General features: G+C 44.4%; 1 protein-coding gene and 1 long non-coding RNA gene across 4 annotated transcripts in view; one reads left to right on the top strand and one right to left on the bottom strand.

The window, feature by feature from the left end:
- LGR5 (leucine rich repeat containing G protein-coupled receptor 5) overlaps positions 1-16715 on the top strand; it is a 1160674-nt gene that overhangs the window by 202086 nt on the left and 941873 nt on the right. The window lies entirely within an intron of this gene.
- Positions 15487-16715, bottom strand: part of LOC138287689 (uncharacterized) — a 40537-nt gene continuing 39308 nt past the window's right edge. Inside the window, exons 2-3 of the long non-coding RNA XR_011202271.1 lie at positions 15700-15770; positions 15487-15536 (exon numbers count right to left, since the gene is read on the bottom strand). This is a non-coding gene — a long non-coding RNA (uncharacterized lncRNA). The remainder of the gene's footprint in view (positions 15537-15699; positions 15771-16715) is intronic.

Consider the following 16715-nt stretch of genomic DNA (forward strand, 5'->3'; position numbering starts at 1 on the left):
CCATGTCAACACATGTGCCAAATCCCAGAGGAATATCTGCAGTCACTATACACAGATAAACCACATCACATCATACATACATGTACAGCTACAGTGGCCTAAATAGTACACATGAGACATTCACTGATCATCACAGAGAGCAGCGCAAGAAAAACTAAACAAACAGCAGCCAACAAATTCATTATAGGGCACATAACATTTCACATGACCTGCAGATACAGTTTCATGATATGACATGAGTAAACCAACATCACTCACACCATTCTTGACATCTGATTACCTGTACCTAAGTCCAGACAACATACATATCCCACTGAAAAGACATGTACACATAGTCCTACATGACTGCCATTGCACTGACAACATATGCCACAACAACTCCTGAATGAGAAATTGTAGTACAGCTCAGCCATTACATCTTGAATTATGAGGCGAGCCTATACCAATTCCAGTCCAAACTGCCCACATCAGCTAGGCAAAGGGTAGCAGTGATTGTCCCACTCTAAGATTTGCCCCCAAGTAAACACTGAGACATGATGTAGGCAGCTAATACTATATTTTGCACTATTATTGGCAGGGCTATGGCATACATAGCATGGACATTGCATATTGTCAAAGGGTAGGACATTCTAGCCACTTACCTCCTCACAACAAACCCATTGGGATGAAATTGATTTGCCCACATGTTAATGACATTGAAATGCATGGTAAGGGCAAATAGACAAAATCAGACACCCATAGTTGGATGACAGTCTGTACAACCTTCCCATACCCTATAGCATGAAAATGAAGGGGCAATGGAGAGACCTCTACAAACCCTTATGTACAGTCCTATACTGGCCATATATGTTAACTGATTGAGATCCCAGCATCACATGGAGTCAATACCTGTACCTAGACAAAAGTTAACTAGCCCCTGTACCAAACCTGTCTCAGTAGCGAATGCAGGTGCTCTACACAGATGGGAGTGGTCTGACACCTTAGAGCTACATATTCCTATATTCACATATTCTGATGTATGGACCTGGAAATACTTTATGGGTAGGATGATACAGCAGCTTACATCCATATATATAGCTGGGTGGAGTTACACATGTGGCATTGTCATTTGTGGATCTCCACATGCATAGATATACCTTGACACAGGTGATCACAAGGTACACATGCCCAACCCTAATGTAGATCTCCATCTAACAGGCAATGTGAGTACAATGTATTCTCACTATTCTACATACATGTAGCACCTACTACATTGTCACAACTGCTAAAGTGTGACCGCTAACACCATACTACCAGAGCTAAGTACAAGGATACAGTCAGTACTAACCTCCTTGTGGCTGCTGTGCTGCCCTCAAACGCCCATCCCTCTTAGGGTAGGCCACTGCCAAAATGCGGGCCATTAGGTGTCAGGGTCCGATGGCCACCCCTCCCTCATTGGGAGGACATCCCCAGTTGGGTCTCATCGGTCTTCCGGGCCCAGCATCTCAGGTCCTCCCACTGCTTTAAACAGTGGGTGCTCTGCCGGCTGTGGACCTCCCAGATCCTCCCTTGTTTGGCGATGGCAGACCAAATCCCTTTCTTCTGATGGGCGTTGACCTGCATGGATGACACAGGCAAAAGGAGAAAGCCATGTAAACATGCACCATACTAATAGGACTGGTCAGTACACAACAGTCGTAGCAAGTAGGCACACATACCCATCCTCTCAGCTCACACGCCTTCACACACAACCCCGGTCACACATGGCTAGGGCACTGGACTCACCTGCTCCTCTGACGCCCCTATATAGTTGTCCATAGGACCTCTTCCACAAGCTTCTCAATCTTCTCCTGGATGAAGACAGGGGCCCCTTCACCTGCAGGATGTGGCATGATGGCTCCTGGAGGCAGTACACAGCAACTCACATCGTGGAGGCCTTGTTGGCAACAGTATCAGGAATCAAGTGAGCAATACTGCAGAAAATGGCGGTCACAGCCGCCATTTATAGGACCGTTGCCACTGGCGGTCATGCCCATTGGCCCCAGTCTGCCAAAGGCAGCAATGTTAACCATTGGAAAGTTGCATGGCTGTTGCGAACGCCTACCGCCATGACGACTTACAGCGACAGACTTAGATCACTTCCAACTGTCCACTACAGTAGGTCAGGCTCCTGTCGTTTTGGGCACATGCAAAAGGTAGATATGCATAATTATTTGCGTCTGTAATTTACTCTCCCAATATTCTGTGTATCCGTATGTAGTTCCATCATGGTTGTGCAACATATTGTGCCAAATTAGACACAATGACATGTTGAGGGAGTATATATGGTGAGAACTATGTAAAGCTACTCTGAGGTACATAGGCCACGAGTAGATATTGGTAAAGTCCAAAACATATGTGTGATTAGTGCAGGACAGCTAAGTCTTACACACATATACATTAACATTTGTTTCATATGTACAATCCAATGTGCATGTTAGCCAATGTGCAGCAATGAGGGTGAAATAGGTGCATTTATATGAGCTGTACTGTATATGTCATAAGTGATACGCATCCTCCACAGATATTAGGTGTCAGATAATGTACAATATGTAAATGATGTGTAAATGATGTGTGCATACTGCATAACTCATAGCATATTTTCTCCACTCAACATAGTTATCTTGTCATGAGGAGAGTGAGACAACCACCAGTGTACCATCCACTAGTAGACCTGGAAACCATGGAGAAAAGGCATGTCATCCAGATATATCATCTGAATCGTCATACCATCATGGATCTTTGTACACATGTGGAGCCAGATCTGATGCCAGCCATTCGCAATCCCTAAGGCATGCTTCCCATCGTTCAAGTCTTATCAGTGCTACACTTCCTGGCCACAGGGTCCTTTAAGAATAATGTCGCCTTAGCTGCTGGGATGTCTCAGCCCATGTTCAGTCTGGTGTTCGAGGATCTACTGCATGCATTGTTGAAACACCTGGACAGCTACATCAGGTTTCCCCAATGAGCGTAAGGCAGATTTTTATGAGATGGGACACAATCTTTATGTGGTAGGAGCCATTCAATCAATCAGTTTTCATAAAGCGCGGCTACTTACCTGTGAGGGTCTCACGGCGCTGGGGAGGGAAGGGGCTTCTTCTGAAGAGCCACGTCTTGAGGTTCTTCCTGAAGATTGTGAGCAATTGGCTTTATCTGAGGTGCAGGGGGAGATTATTCTTTGCTATGATGTAGGTGAAGGATCGTCCTCTAGCGGTGGTTTTCTGAATGCTAGGGATGGTGGCCAGGGCCAGCTGGGCGGACTGGAGGGATCTGGCAAGGGTGTGGAAGGAGATACGTTGGTTCAGGTAGGCTGGTCCTTCGTTATGTATGGGCTTGTATGTGTGGGTGAGTAGCTTGAAGTTGATTAGTTTCTTGACCGGGAGCCAGTGGAGGATCCTCAAGTGTTGGGAGATGTGTTCTGTGCATGGAAGGTCCAGGGTGAGTCTGGCGGCGGCGTACTGGACGAGTTGTCGTTTTTTGATGTTTCTAGTCGAGGTGCTGGCGTAGAGGGCATTGCCGTAGTCGAGCTTGCTTGTGACTAAGGCATGGGTGACTGTCCTGCGGCAGTCTGCTGGGATCCATCTGAAGATCTTCAGAAGTTTGCAGAGTGTGTGCCAGCAGGAGGAGATGACTGAGTTTACCTGGCGTGTCATAGATAAGGAGGAGTTGAGGATGATGCCCAGGTTGAGGGTGTGCTTAGTTGGTGCAGGGGGGGCGCTGGGGGATGTGTGCCACCAGGAGTCATCCCAAGCTGAGGTGGTGTTCCGAAGATGATGAGCTCAATCTTGTTGGAGTTGAGCTTGAGGCAGCTTTCTCTCATCCAAGGTGGCGACGGCTTCCATTCCTGAGTGGAAGTTCCTTTTGGCCGTGTCTGGGTCTTCGGTCAGGGAAATGATGAGTTGTGTGTCATCGGCATATGACACGATGTTCATACCGTGGCTTCTGATGATGGATGCGAGAGGGGCCATGTATACGTGAACAGTGTGGGACTCAGTGAGGATCCTTGGGGGACTCCGCAGTTGACTTCTGTGGGTCTGGATGTGTAGGGCGGGAGTCTGACCCTCTGAGCCCTGCTGGAGAGGAAGGAGTGGATCCATTCCAGGGCTCTTTTGCAGATTCCTGTGTCGTGGAGTCTAGTGTGTAGAGTGCTGTGAGAGACCATGTCGAAGGCTGCTGAGAGGTCCTGACGTATGAGCGCTGCAGTGTGGCCGTGGTCTAGGAGTAGTTGGATGTCAGTGGTGGCTGCCAGGAGGGCTGTCTCCATGCTGTGGTTGCTGCAGAAACCGGACTGGGAGCTGTCCAGGGAGTTATTGGCCTCAATTAAATTCCGTAGTTGTGCATTGATTGCTTTCTCCGGTACTTTGGCGGGGTAGGGTAGCAGCGAGATGGGCAGGAAATTCTTTAGTTCTGGTGGTCAGCGGAGGGTTTCTTCAGGAGAGGGGGTATTTCAGCGTAGTGACACCCATGTAGCCCTTGTCCCTTTCAGTGTCCATGAACAGGTGTATAGGAACAGGAAGAATCATCACTCAATCAACATACAGGTGGTGTGTCTGGCAGACCAGTACATCTTACAAGTCACAGCCAAGTTTCCTGGATCTGTGCAGATTCCTACATCTTGCAGAACAGTCATGTCCCACATCTGATGGCACGACTTAAAACAGAGAGGGCTTGGCTGCTTGGTAAGTTTTCATTGTGTGTGTGTGTGTGTGTGTGTGTGATGTCACCTGTCATAACAATATAGCTAGTCGCAGGACCTATTTGTGAGTTGTTTTACCATTGAGTTCACAGGTGACTAAGGCTATCCAAACCTTACTTGGCTGTTGACACCAGTGAGGTACCCAGCCACGCCAGGGGAACTCTGTTACAAGATGCCAACGGGAGGACAAGACATGTAATTGAACGAAAATTCAGGATCCTGAAGGCCCGATTCAGGTGCTTCCTCTACTTGCGACACAAGGTGTGCCAAATATTAGTTGCCTGATGCATGTTCCACAATCTAGCCCTGAAACGTCCAATACCATTGATAGCAGATGGACAGAGGCAGCTGGACCAGTGGCTGGAAATCCTGATATGGCAAGTAATGAAGAGTCAGAGAAAGAAGAAGCAAGTGACTTTAAGGCAGATCTCATCAATAAGTACTTCCACTGACATACAGGTATGTGAAGTGGACCTTATGAAGTATTGAATGTGCCCAATTTGAAGTAAATGGCTTCCATTACACCTCCTGACTTGATTCATCAGTGGGGGTGTAATGTGCTCCAATGTGTTAGTTGTGGATGCAGACTGATTGATTGTAATATGTACAGTAAATAATGTCTGCTCTATCATGTATTGTTACATCTGATCCTAACATACACTTCTGTAATGGACTACTCAGTGTTGAGGTATGTTTCTTGTATTCTCCTATCCTCTTTTCCTTCCAATCACTGAGCTTTCTATTGCGTGTTGGCTCTGCAACATATGGCTTTAGGTATTCATTGTCAGTATCCAACGGTAATTGCTGACAGACATGAGAGGTGTACATGACAGATAGCTGATAATATTGATATAGTTACAGTGGGATGCAACCTTGTTTGTACTACCTTCATACAGGTGGGGTTGTGAGCACTTAGTCCTTTCCTATTACCAATGGGGTTGGAGGGATGTGAAATTGTGTATAACGTGTCAGTTGAAGTTTGTGGCCCATGTTTGATGATTGGATCATGGCCTATAGCTACACAATGGTTGGGGTACTTTGTGATGACGATGGGACCTAGCTGTGTTTGTATTCTGATTTTGCTGTCTCAGGTGCAGGTAACTGTAAAGAGACAAAGGTGAGTAACAATCCTACAGGTATGGGCCATATGCTTGTGTATGGTTAAAGCACTGGGTTCCACTGTGAATTTTCAGTGTGTTCCATGGAATATGTGATCATATAACTATGGTGTGGGTATGTGAAGAGCCTGTACCTGGTAACATATAGGTCCAATCTGGCTGGCCCTGCTTTGTAGGTGGTTTACTAGGGGCATGACTTCTATATGTGCATAGTATGCCACCATGCCTTTCATCATGATTATACTCTGTCATGCTCTATTTGCAGATTAGAATACTGACTTTTCTATCGTGTTGCTCTGGTCTTCAACCTCTCTGACATCTGTCCTGTAACATTTCTGTTGTCATGTGTCTCCTGTAGAGGGAGCCTCCATCTGATGACCATTACACTGGCTTTTCGATGCAGGAGGGCATGACCAGACCACAGTTGGCTAACATGGCAATTGTTGATGTATTATAAAAGACACATATATGGTAGCCATGTTCAATTGTCTTTTGCTGTGTATATCAAAATACTTAAGGTCAAAATGAAAGTGATTAAATGAAAAATAAGGTGATGAGTGAGGTCATGGTAGATGGATTTATCAGAGTAGCAGCTACACCAGTTATTTACACAGGTCCAGTGTCCTTGTAGCATGGGAAAATTGTCATGTCTCTGAACAGTCTACAGGGTGTCTAAGTGGCACACAAGGGTGACATATCAGGAAAGGTTTACTTCCCGGCAGTGGTTTTGGTCTTGGCATCCTCTCCAGCCAGATGTCTAGGTAGACATCCACGTTTGTGGGAGGAGGGTTCTTCAGATAAAGAGGGAGGGGTGTCTGAGGCATGTGGTTCCCCTGGCAGAGCCTCCATTCCACTAGCTGCAGCAGATGTAGACGGGGCAGATGTTACGTTGCTGGTGGAAGGGGCCTGATGGTGTGTTGATGAACCAATGAGGGTGGTCTTGATGTCCCTCAGCACTCCTGCAAAGGTAGCCAATGTGGCATTATGTGCCTGTCATTGCTGCATGACTTCTTGGTGGTATTCCCTCTGCAGCCTTTGATTCTCCCCCAACATGATGATTATTTGGCCCATCCTGTCCTGAGAACTTTGGTATGCTCCCTGGACTCGGGAGATGGTTTACTGGTCAGTGGAGTCCCTTTGAGGCCCCATCCTCTGGCCACAGCATCCCTCCTATGCACCCTACCCCTACGTGCCTGTGCCCCTGGCACGGTGTGCCCACTCCCAGTGGTAGCAGGGCCTTCATTGTCAGGGATGTCAAGGTTCAACTCGGGTCCCTGTACTGTTGGGCACACAATTAATTGAACAGTCCTTGGGGCACAGGTTTGGGGGCAAATGGTTGCTTGTGATGTGGGTGCACCAGGGGTAGTGTTAATGTGGCCAGGGTGAGGCAGGGAGTCATTGACTGACGAATTGTCCTAGATGGGCCTGATTGTTCATCATTGTCCAGACATCCAGGCATATTGCCCTCACTGGGGTCTTCCTCCAGAGGGGTCTGGCAGTCTCTGGTATCCTCCATGGTGGCATTAGCAGGAGAGAGTGCGAGAGTAAGACACAGAGTTCAGGTTAGAATGTGTTTTTGGTTACATCTTTGTGAGATACATGATTCCCTGCAATGACATTGACAGATGCTGCACATCATACCTTTGTTGTAAATACTACACTATGACTTGATTTCCAGAATCCATGTTGGGAGCTGTCATACAAGTTTGGTATACTCTAGATGAGTTTTGTTTTTGTCTGATAATTGACATGACTGTTCACCTCTGTTGTCTAGGGAATAGTCAGGCTTGCTAGATGTCCTACATTAAAGCTGCACAATGGTGTCCTAGTGGGAACACAGTATGTGAGTATGCAAGGGTAATAGTCCTGTATCTAGATGGTGTGCATGTGCATTGACTCAGCCATCTTACTTTGCAACCCAGGTCAGACTATTCCTGGCTCGGGATATTTGATCTGTGGCCATTAGGAATGGTCTCTCAGCTGTAGCTGTGTTTTGTTTTGTTTGCTATTGTGAGTGTGCCATTGCATTGCTATCATTGCTATGTACTGGTCCTCACTAGGACAAGCTAGATGGTGTAGCTAGTACTTTAGTTGTATATGCATGATATGTGATGTGTTGTGAGCATTACAGGCTTTCACAATAATGTCTTAGTGCATTCTGGGAGTCGTAGTGATACGATTAGCCAGCAGTTAATATGCCATTGCCAAAGGCTGTGAGGGTAGCTGGGCTGAGTGGAGTGGTAGCATGCAGGAGAGGGGCATTAGGTGAAAAGATGGGAGGTGTAGTGGGACATTTTGGTAATTACGGGGTATTTGGATGCTTAGGAAGCATGCAGGACAATACAGATGTGTGACATGGCTGTTGTGGGTACTTACCAGACTCAGTCTCCCAGGTATTCCAGTCAAGCCCTCAGGATGCAGTATGTCCATGACCACCTCCTCCCATGATGTGAACTGTGGGTGAGGAGGTGGGGGCCCACCGCCACTCTTGTGCACGGCTATCGCGTGGCATTATGCTATGGAACGCACCTTCCCCCGTAGGTCATTTCACTTCTTCCTCATGTCCTTCCTTGTGCGTGGATGGCTTCCTACTGAATTGACCCTGTCAAATATCCTTTGCCACAACTCCATGTTCCTGGCAATCGATGTTTGTTGGACCTGTGCTCCAAACAGTTGTGGCTCTACCCTGACAATTTCATCCACCATGACCCTCAACTCGTCATCAGTGAAACATTGGTGCTTTTGTGGGGACATGGTGGTGGTTGTGTAGACGGTGTGTGCAGGTGTTGTGAGTGTAAGGATGCAGTGTTGGGTAATTTATGAGGTGTGGGTGCTGTGTTGTGAGGATGAGACGGTTGTCATGATTTGTGCGTGCTAGTGATGTGTGTATTGTGTTAGTTGTGCTGATGTGGAGTGTGTGCTGATTGTGATGTGTATGTGTGCCTATTGTGTAAAGGGGCTATCTCTATTATTTTCTCCTACTTTCTAGTTATCTGAATTACATTTTTGTTGCAAAGGATTGTGGGCTGTGTAGGGGTGAGTTATATAGTGTAGTGAGTAGGTTTGTCTGGTGTGTGGATGTGTGTCAGGTGTGGGTATTCAAACTAACCAATGTGGTGTGGTGTTCTCACTGCTGTAAGTTCTGACCGCAGCGGTTCGCACCGCCAATGGTTTTCTGCCCCGGAAGAACCGCTGTGGTGATTTTTGGCTCATAATCTGGTGGGTGGATTTTTGTCGGGCTGGCAGTGCTGGTGGTGGGACTGCCTCTTTTCCATCCTGCAGTGTCCTGGCAGTTTCTAACTTTTGGCTGAATTTTGGCGGTCTTCACAGTTGACTCTTAACATGGCAGTCGGATTACCGCCAGCATAGCGGTCTTTTGGAGGCAGCCACCACAGCCGTCTTCTCAAAAGACTGCCAAACTCTTTATGAAGCCCTTTGTTTCTTGACCACTGTGCTCAACATCAGTTTCTCTGGAAGTGTCTACTGTCCCAGAAGTCGCCTTTGAGGAGCCTTTGGAGCTACTTGCTTGCTCCCTGTTTTGCTTGTTTTTTACTTTGACCTCATCTCCTGTAACTTTGCTGACTCCTTCGTACTACACCTGTTGCACCAGTATGTGTAGTTTTCCTTTTTGGCTAGTTTTTTTGTAAATCGGCTTTTGACAATACCTGTCAGTTGCGTTTATAACTTGACTTTATTTAGCTTTGAACAGTCAGCTATTGTGCTTACTTTTATTTGTACAGGCTTGTTATTTCCTGATTCCAGTGTGGTGGGTTTATTATATACTTACCTCATGGCAGAACCTTGCAGAGTCCCTTCTGCACCAGGCTCCCTGTATGCAGTTACCGTTCTGCACACTAAAATCTCACGCACACACCACTGAATACACACATGCACCCTAATTGGGCCTCAGCAGACTTATCTTAAAATGTGGAGATTGGAGGTAAACAGGCTTAGTACAATTATCAGGATAAGTACTCTGGGTGAGACTCCGGTACGGAGACTCACGCACAGTAAAGATCTAAAAACCAGGTGATCAAAAATATAAAAAAATGTGGGTTTTACTGTAGGAGTTCTTAAAGTTTCACAGTGTTTTATGAAGGGTTGCAAAGAAAAAAGGAGGATCCCAAGACAGGCTTGGAATCCAATACATTTTTGTGTTTCAGGTAGTGCAAAAACAGTCAGCTGGATTTTTCTGAAAATTTACATGATTGCAGGGGGAATTGGGTGTAGATAATTCTTTGGGGTAGTGCAGATAAGTGCAGTTAGTAAAAGTTCACGTATAAGATTTTTTTTAGCTATATCTGTGGCTGCAGTAATTTGTAGATGGTACAGCAGTAAACAGCGATGACAAGTGATTATCTGATTGGATAATGTCTGTCTTTATAAAAACTATAGGCAGCCATGTTGTTTTAAGGCGGGTTGCCAGTATTCTAGTATAGTTATTAGGTTTGATATGCTTTCCCTACCTATTACCATTTGCTGTAAGTGGTAATAGGTAGGGAAATATAATTATATGTTAGTATATATTAAAAATTAATGTAGATCACCTAGGTAGTACCATGGAACCTTAAAACAAAAGTAAAAAAATTGAAAAAAAACGCAGTAATACACAATTTCTCAAATATATGTACTACAGTGTCCTTAGAATTTTTTATATCTTTAACTATGTCAAAAAAGTCTGAGTACTTCTGTATTAATATCTAAAATGTACTGCGTTACTTTAAAAACATTACTTTAAAAAATTAGCATTTGTTAAAAAACAAGGTAGGTGCTAGGTAGTAATGTGGTAGTGTGTAAACTGACTAAATGAATCTAGAGAAAATTATACAAAAAGTTCCATACCTATTTCCACTTTAAGATAATGGCAATATGTTGGAAACAACAATAAAAACTTCTGCTTACATATGTCTAAGGCCCTAAGTCACAACAATCCAAAAATCAACTAAAAGGATTATGACTGCCTTTTAAATTTGAAAAGGCAGACATTCACCATTTATACACTACCTTGTTATCGCTATATACAACGATCTACCACTAACTTACCATGGTATACTGTGCACAATATATCATTGGGGGCACATTTGGGATTCTGTCGTGGAACCCTTGCATTACATATAGTGTCGCTAGGTCAACACAATACTTGGCATTTACAAAACTACACAAAGCTGGTACATGTACAGAAATGCAATGGAGCACAAGTCACTGCCTTTTGTTACTCTGCACACCATATGATACAGTCTTCAAAATTTCTACTACATTCATACCCAACTTCAGTGTACAACACTACACTATACACTACTCAGAACTGGCCCTATTACACCGACCATAAGCCACAACAACCCCGAAGTCAACTAAAAGGATTATGGGTGCCTTTTAAATTTGAAAAGGCAGACATCCAATTATACATTACCTTGTTATTGCTATATACCATGGTATACCACTAAATTACTGCAGTATACCATGCACAATATGTCACTAGGGGACATATTTGGAAATCTATTGTGTTACCCTTGCATTACACATAGTGTCGCAAGGACATCGCCAAAGTTACTTAACATTTACAAAACTACGCAAAGCCACCATATGTTGCCCTGCTTTGTTGGTACATGTGTAGAAACGCAATGCAGCACAAGCCACTGCCTTGCGTTACTCTGTACCCCATGAGCTACAGTCCTCCAAAATTTCAACTACAATGTATGACAGTAGACTATACATCATTAAACTTTACCCTATTCCATTGCAACACACTGCACTGTACACCACTCCACTGTATGCAACTCCACTATTTGTGACTCCTGTGCACACTGTTCCACTCTATGCCACTCTGTTGTGTAGCCATTTTAGTTATAGATCCAGGCATGTTATTTTAACACACTAGGCCGCTGTGCACTTTAACCTAGATATATTTTATTAAGCTTCGTCTTATTATTGTTACAATAACCATTTTTACGGTCTTGTTTTATTTCCGTCTATATAACTGTTTTTGCCTAGGCCACCACTCTGTTATCAAACAAGACATTCTTGATCACGCTGTGCTTTTTCCAAGGCTACAGCATGGTACATTGCCGGTGAACGTGGTAGAAGTTTAGTCTCCAACATTCATAGAAAATACACATCCTTACGTAGGGACACTTTCTCAGAATATCAGCTGTGTTATTAAAAATACACTCCCTTGTCCCTTACACGTTAGAGGGAGATTCCAGCCAGGAAACCACAACTGTATGCTGATTGCTGAATGCTTCGCTACAGATGCTAACACAGACCGCAGACCGCAGGCCTTTGCTCAGGTATGGGGATTGATGTCTTCCCAGGGGGACCTGAAGGCCAAACTTAGAGCTTAACATGCTGTGCTCTATCCTAGCCTAGGTAGGGATTAGTCCATTGACAATAGTGACAATATGGTAGCGTTGTTTTTATGCTTCACTTTTCTCTTCACAATTTTAAAACTGTCATGTTGTGTTGTCCTGGTTATTACAGCTCACGCCTTACTATCTAAGATGCAGTTGTTTTATTAAACTCATTTTTGAAACATATACTGTTTTTGTTTGTCATTTATATATGAGACTGAATTGTAAATGAAAGAACCGGATGAGACCTGAGTGACCACGACTTCCCTGAGAAGCCAAATATGTCATGATCTCGGCTGCCCAGTCATCCCTATTCTTGGGTAGAGATGAGGCACTGCTAGTAGCCGGAGCAAAACCTGGATTGGAGCGACAGGTGTCACCAGCAGTGGGTTAGACTACGCCTCCCACACTGCAGGCGATTCTGCCTCTCAAAATCCAGTAGTCGCATTAGAAAAATGAGAGCCTACGCGACATGGCGCCACCAACGTTTGGTCAGGCTCAAATTTTCGGGTCCTCCAGAGTATCTCTGTCTCAATATATATAATGACGCCTCAATACCGTATACGGAGACGTCCGTGGTACTGGGTATTTCCACCCCCAGCTACATAGGCTATCCTATTTGAAGCTGGAGGTTGTTCAAGCTTGAACTTTAAAAGGGAAACCCTATTTGGTGTGCCTTCTCTGAACTTACAGTTGGTCTATAATGGCAAATCCACAGCAGGTACAGATAGCGGTTAACATGAGACAACCTCTAGCTACACATCTATTAGCAAATGGCTTAACGCCCAGGGGGGTCCAGTCACATTTGTGGTGGATGCCCATGCAGCTTATAGAACAGAACTTTTTTATTCTTGGGTCACTTTTCCAGCAGTCGATGAGAACACAAATACATTTCATTATTATACACTTGCAAATGCGCCTGTACAATACAGAGCATATGCATACTTAGAAATACCTTTATCTTATCAAGAACAGTACAATTGGCTTGATGGCGCCCTACCCCACACAATTTTACCAGTAAGGTTAGGTCCTCTAAGTAACGATGGTCCTACCGGGCCTTTATTGGCCACCTATACACCACATCCTGCAGTTACAAATTTAGCGGTAGCTGAGGTTCGTCGTTTATATATAGAACTAACAGCGCTATATAGGTGATTAGTACAATTTGTAATGCAAACATTAAATACAAACCCAGCACGTGCATTTCCAGCGCATGCAGTAACACCAGGTATAAACCCTGCAACTGTACATTCGATCATGGGTAAAGCACCCGCCAAACGGGAGGAAACTTCGTTTTGGTTAGCACAAAAAATTAATGTGCTGGAGGCAGTATTCCCCCATACGGGACCTCAGGATAAACATAGAATATTAACGATGTGCCTGCCTTTTGGGATGGTCCCTACAGTAGATAACTGTAATACTTGGTGCACGGTATTTGCTGCACTATATACAACTGCGCACAGTACACCGACACTTGCCAATTTACCGGAGGTGCTGAAACAAATTCAAGATGAGTAAGGGGCTGCCTCAGCCCTGGATCTGGGGATGCAATTTTGCCACAGTGCGCCTGCAGTGCGCCTGCGGCTCTGTGACAACAGGATCAGGTACGCGAGCTGCCTAAAATAATCAGAGACTTATTCTAGCATAGGTCGAGACAGTTTAGGGGCCAGACCATCTAAACCACAATTTCAGGGCAAATCAACTAAAGATTTTCCCAAGCAGGCTCTTGAGGGTAATAAGAAATGCTGGGATAAAAAACAACAAACTCCTAAAAAAGAGAGGGGAGAATCTCCGCGTATGGAGACTCCACAGAACAGATATAATCTCAGAAATAGAGATAATATAAAAACACCTGATAGATATCAATATACTGATACACGCCAATCTCGTTCCTTTCAGGACTCATTGGAAAAAAGTGGGCGATTAGAGCGAAGGACAGAGTACGTGAAACAGAGACAGGAACCACAACGCTCTTCGGAGGTTTCTGTTAAAAAGGAAGAGAAACCCGCCTAACAAAACCTACAATTCAAAAAGAAAAAAGTGGCAGCAGTCACAGTTCGACATGCCACTCGGGAAGAGGGTCCTCTTGAAGAACAAGAAGTGGGCTCTAGCACAGCTAGACAGCGAGGCAGAGGTCACAATAGTTCACCAGAATCTTCTAGAGCATCTGGAGGTGAAAGCAACTGATGACTTTATTCAAGTAGAAACAGCGGACATGCGTGTCTCCATGCCTGATAGGGTGTATAAAGTAACGTTACAGTTAGAAGGAGACATTGAACACATAATAGACGCAATATTTTGAGATTGCGTAGTAAACATATATGATGTTTTGTTGGCCGAACAAGACTGGCCACCTGATTTTCTCCGTACCTGCCCATATGGGGAAGATGTGATTAAGCCTTCCTTCTCGCCCCTTGTTCCAGAGGAACTCGCTGAATCCTATGCCATTGATTGGGCTTTGGCACAGGCTCCTGCATTGTACAGAAATCAGGTAGGATGGGATAGAGAATCCCCCTACCATGTAATTCCAATCAAAAATGAACCCCAACCTCAACCGCAGTATCCAATAAAACATGAAGCAAAAACACCTGTGAGAGAAATACTCACACAATTAAAGTACCAGAGTGTAATTGAACCCTGTGTCTCCCCAATGAATAATCCATTATTCCCAGTAGCTAAACCAGATCATCGAAAACAAACAAGAGAGGGCTAGCGCATCAGGAGTGTTTAGAAAGTAGCTGGTCCTGTGTACAGTACTCCCATCAAACTTCAAAAAGCCAAAGGTACACAGTTCCAAACAGTGGGTTCTGTACAGGTTCATAGAGTAAACAGTGGATCCTGTGAATCTGCTTATTTTAGAACAAGAGCCCTCACTCACCAACTGGTGACATGCTTCATCATCGGGCTTTTGCTCCTCGTCAGGCCGGCACTGTAATGCCTGACGGCCCCTCATGGGGGCTCTTTGCCGGAGATTTTTTGGATATAGAAATGCCAGTTGTTGAGTGCTGGAATATGGTATTGGTATATGAGTGTGTGAAGGTAAAAATGGCTAGAAGTCTGTAAAATTAATTTTTAATCAAACACAGACCCCTGTCATGATTAAAAACCAAAGTGTGGGTAAGTATTAGAAGTAATGTCCAATCCACCCTCAAAGGACAAAAATTATAGTTAAGTCAACAGTCCCTAGGTTCAGGGAATGTGAGGAGTAGGAGTACAGAAGTCACTATACTACTACTACAAAGGTCTTCATGTTTCTCGCAAATAATATCATTTAAGATCAGTGCAATTCGTCAGGACCAAAACATACCTAATCCACATGTTGTTACCTAATTGGGAATCTACTCTTGTCACAGGAACCTAGAAGAAAGAAAAGTGTACAGACTTATAACACAAATAGAATCATGTGCACACTGAGCTCACTCAGGTGAGAATCCCTAGTGTGCAGTGTATCACACAGTTACATACATATCAAAAAAACATATAAAAAAAACTCCTCTCAATTCAGAGGATATATCCTTACCCTCCTTGTGTTAAAGGATGGGCCCCATCGGGATCATGTCGAGCGTCAGTAGTCCAAGCTGGTATAATTAACTAAGTGTAAACATAAATGACATGTCATACATAATAGTTGTATATATAGATGCTGAGAAAAATACTATCAAGAAGGGAAACGTACTCCAAATAGAGATATGGGTCAAACGTGTCCAAGGGTTATCAAAAGAATATGCACAGTTTGGGGGCACAAACATATCGAACTGGTGGTTGTTACAGTCTACAGCCAGCACAATAATGTTATGTACTTAATTTGTCATGACAAAAAGAACACAGGAGCATTATCATTCAATCAGTCCCTAGTGTATCATTGATGTTGTTTACTCATTGGCTTAAATAATGACAGCTCCCACCAAGCCTCGATATCGTGGAAAGTTAATGGTATAGGCATGAGTATATCCGTAATATCTCATAGGTATTAGATATCTCAATGGCCCCAATAATGACAGCTCCCACGAAGCGTCTTATTAAACAGCTTGCGAAACTCAGTTAGGTTGCGTCAGTCAGTATGCGGGATTAAAATAGTGAATAACGATCGTCCAGAATCGGGCAACCTTAAAATTAAAGTTATAAGCAGGGTAACATGGAAAGGTATAACTTACCCCGCTCTCCTGGACTGCTAAGCAGTTAGTCACCTACCCCTTCTCCGCTTTCCCGGAAAGAGTGAAACAGGCGCCCGAATGGGTTCAGAGATTCCAAAGGCAACACCATCATACACAGACTTCTGTGGGGGAAAGTAGCAGATCTGAAAGAGACGCTACCAAATGTCCATGTTGTACATACACTTGGACACCAGCTCGCTGGGATACACGTTGCTGGAAATACATTGGCTGATGAAGCAGCGAAGTCAGCTGTGGCTGTGGCTGCTGTAGCTGCTGTGACTTGCTTGAGTTCAAAACTGGACGCAGACATATGGGCTGCTGTGACAGCTACGGCTGATGGTACACCCTATCCTAAAGGATTTCCTAACAAGTATCACTACCG

The sequence above is a fragment of the Pleurodeles waltl genome, chromosome 4_1 (assembly GCF_031143425.1).
Source record: "Pleurodeles waltl isolate 20211129_DDA chromosome 4_1, aPleWal1.hap1.20221129, whole genome shotgun sequence".
Taxonomy (NCBI): domain Eukaryota; kingdom Metazoa; phylum Chordata; class Amphibia; order Caudata; family Salamandridae; genus Pleurodeles; species Pleurodeles waltl.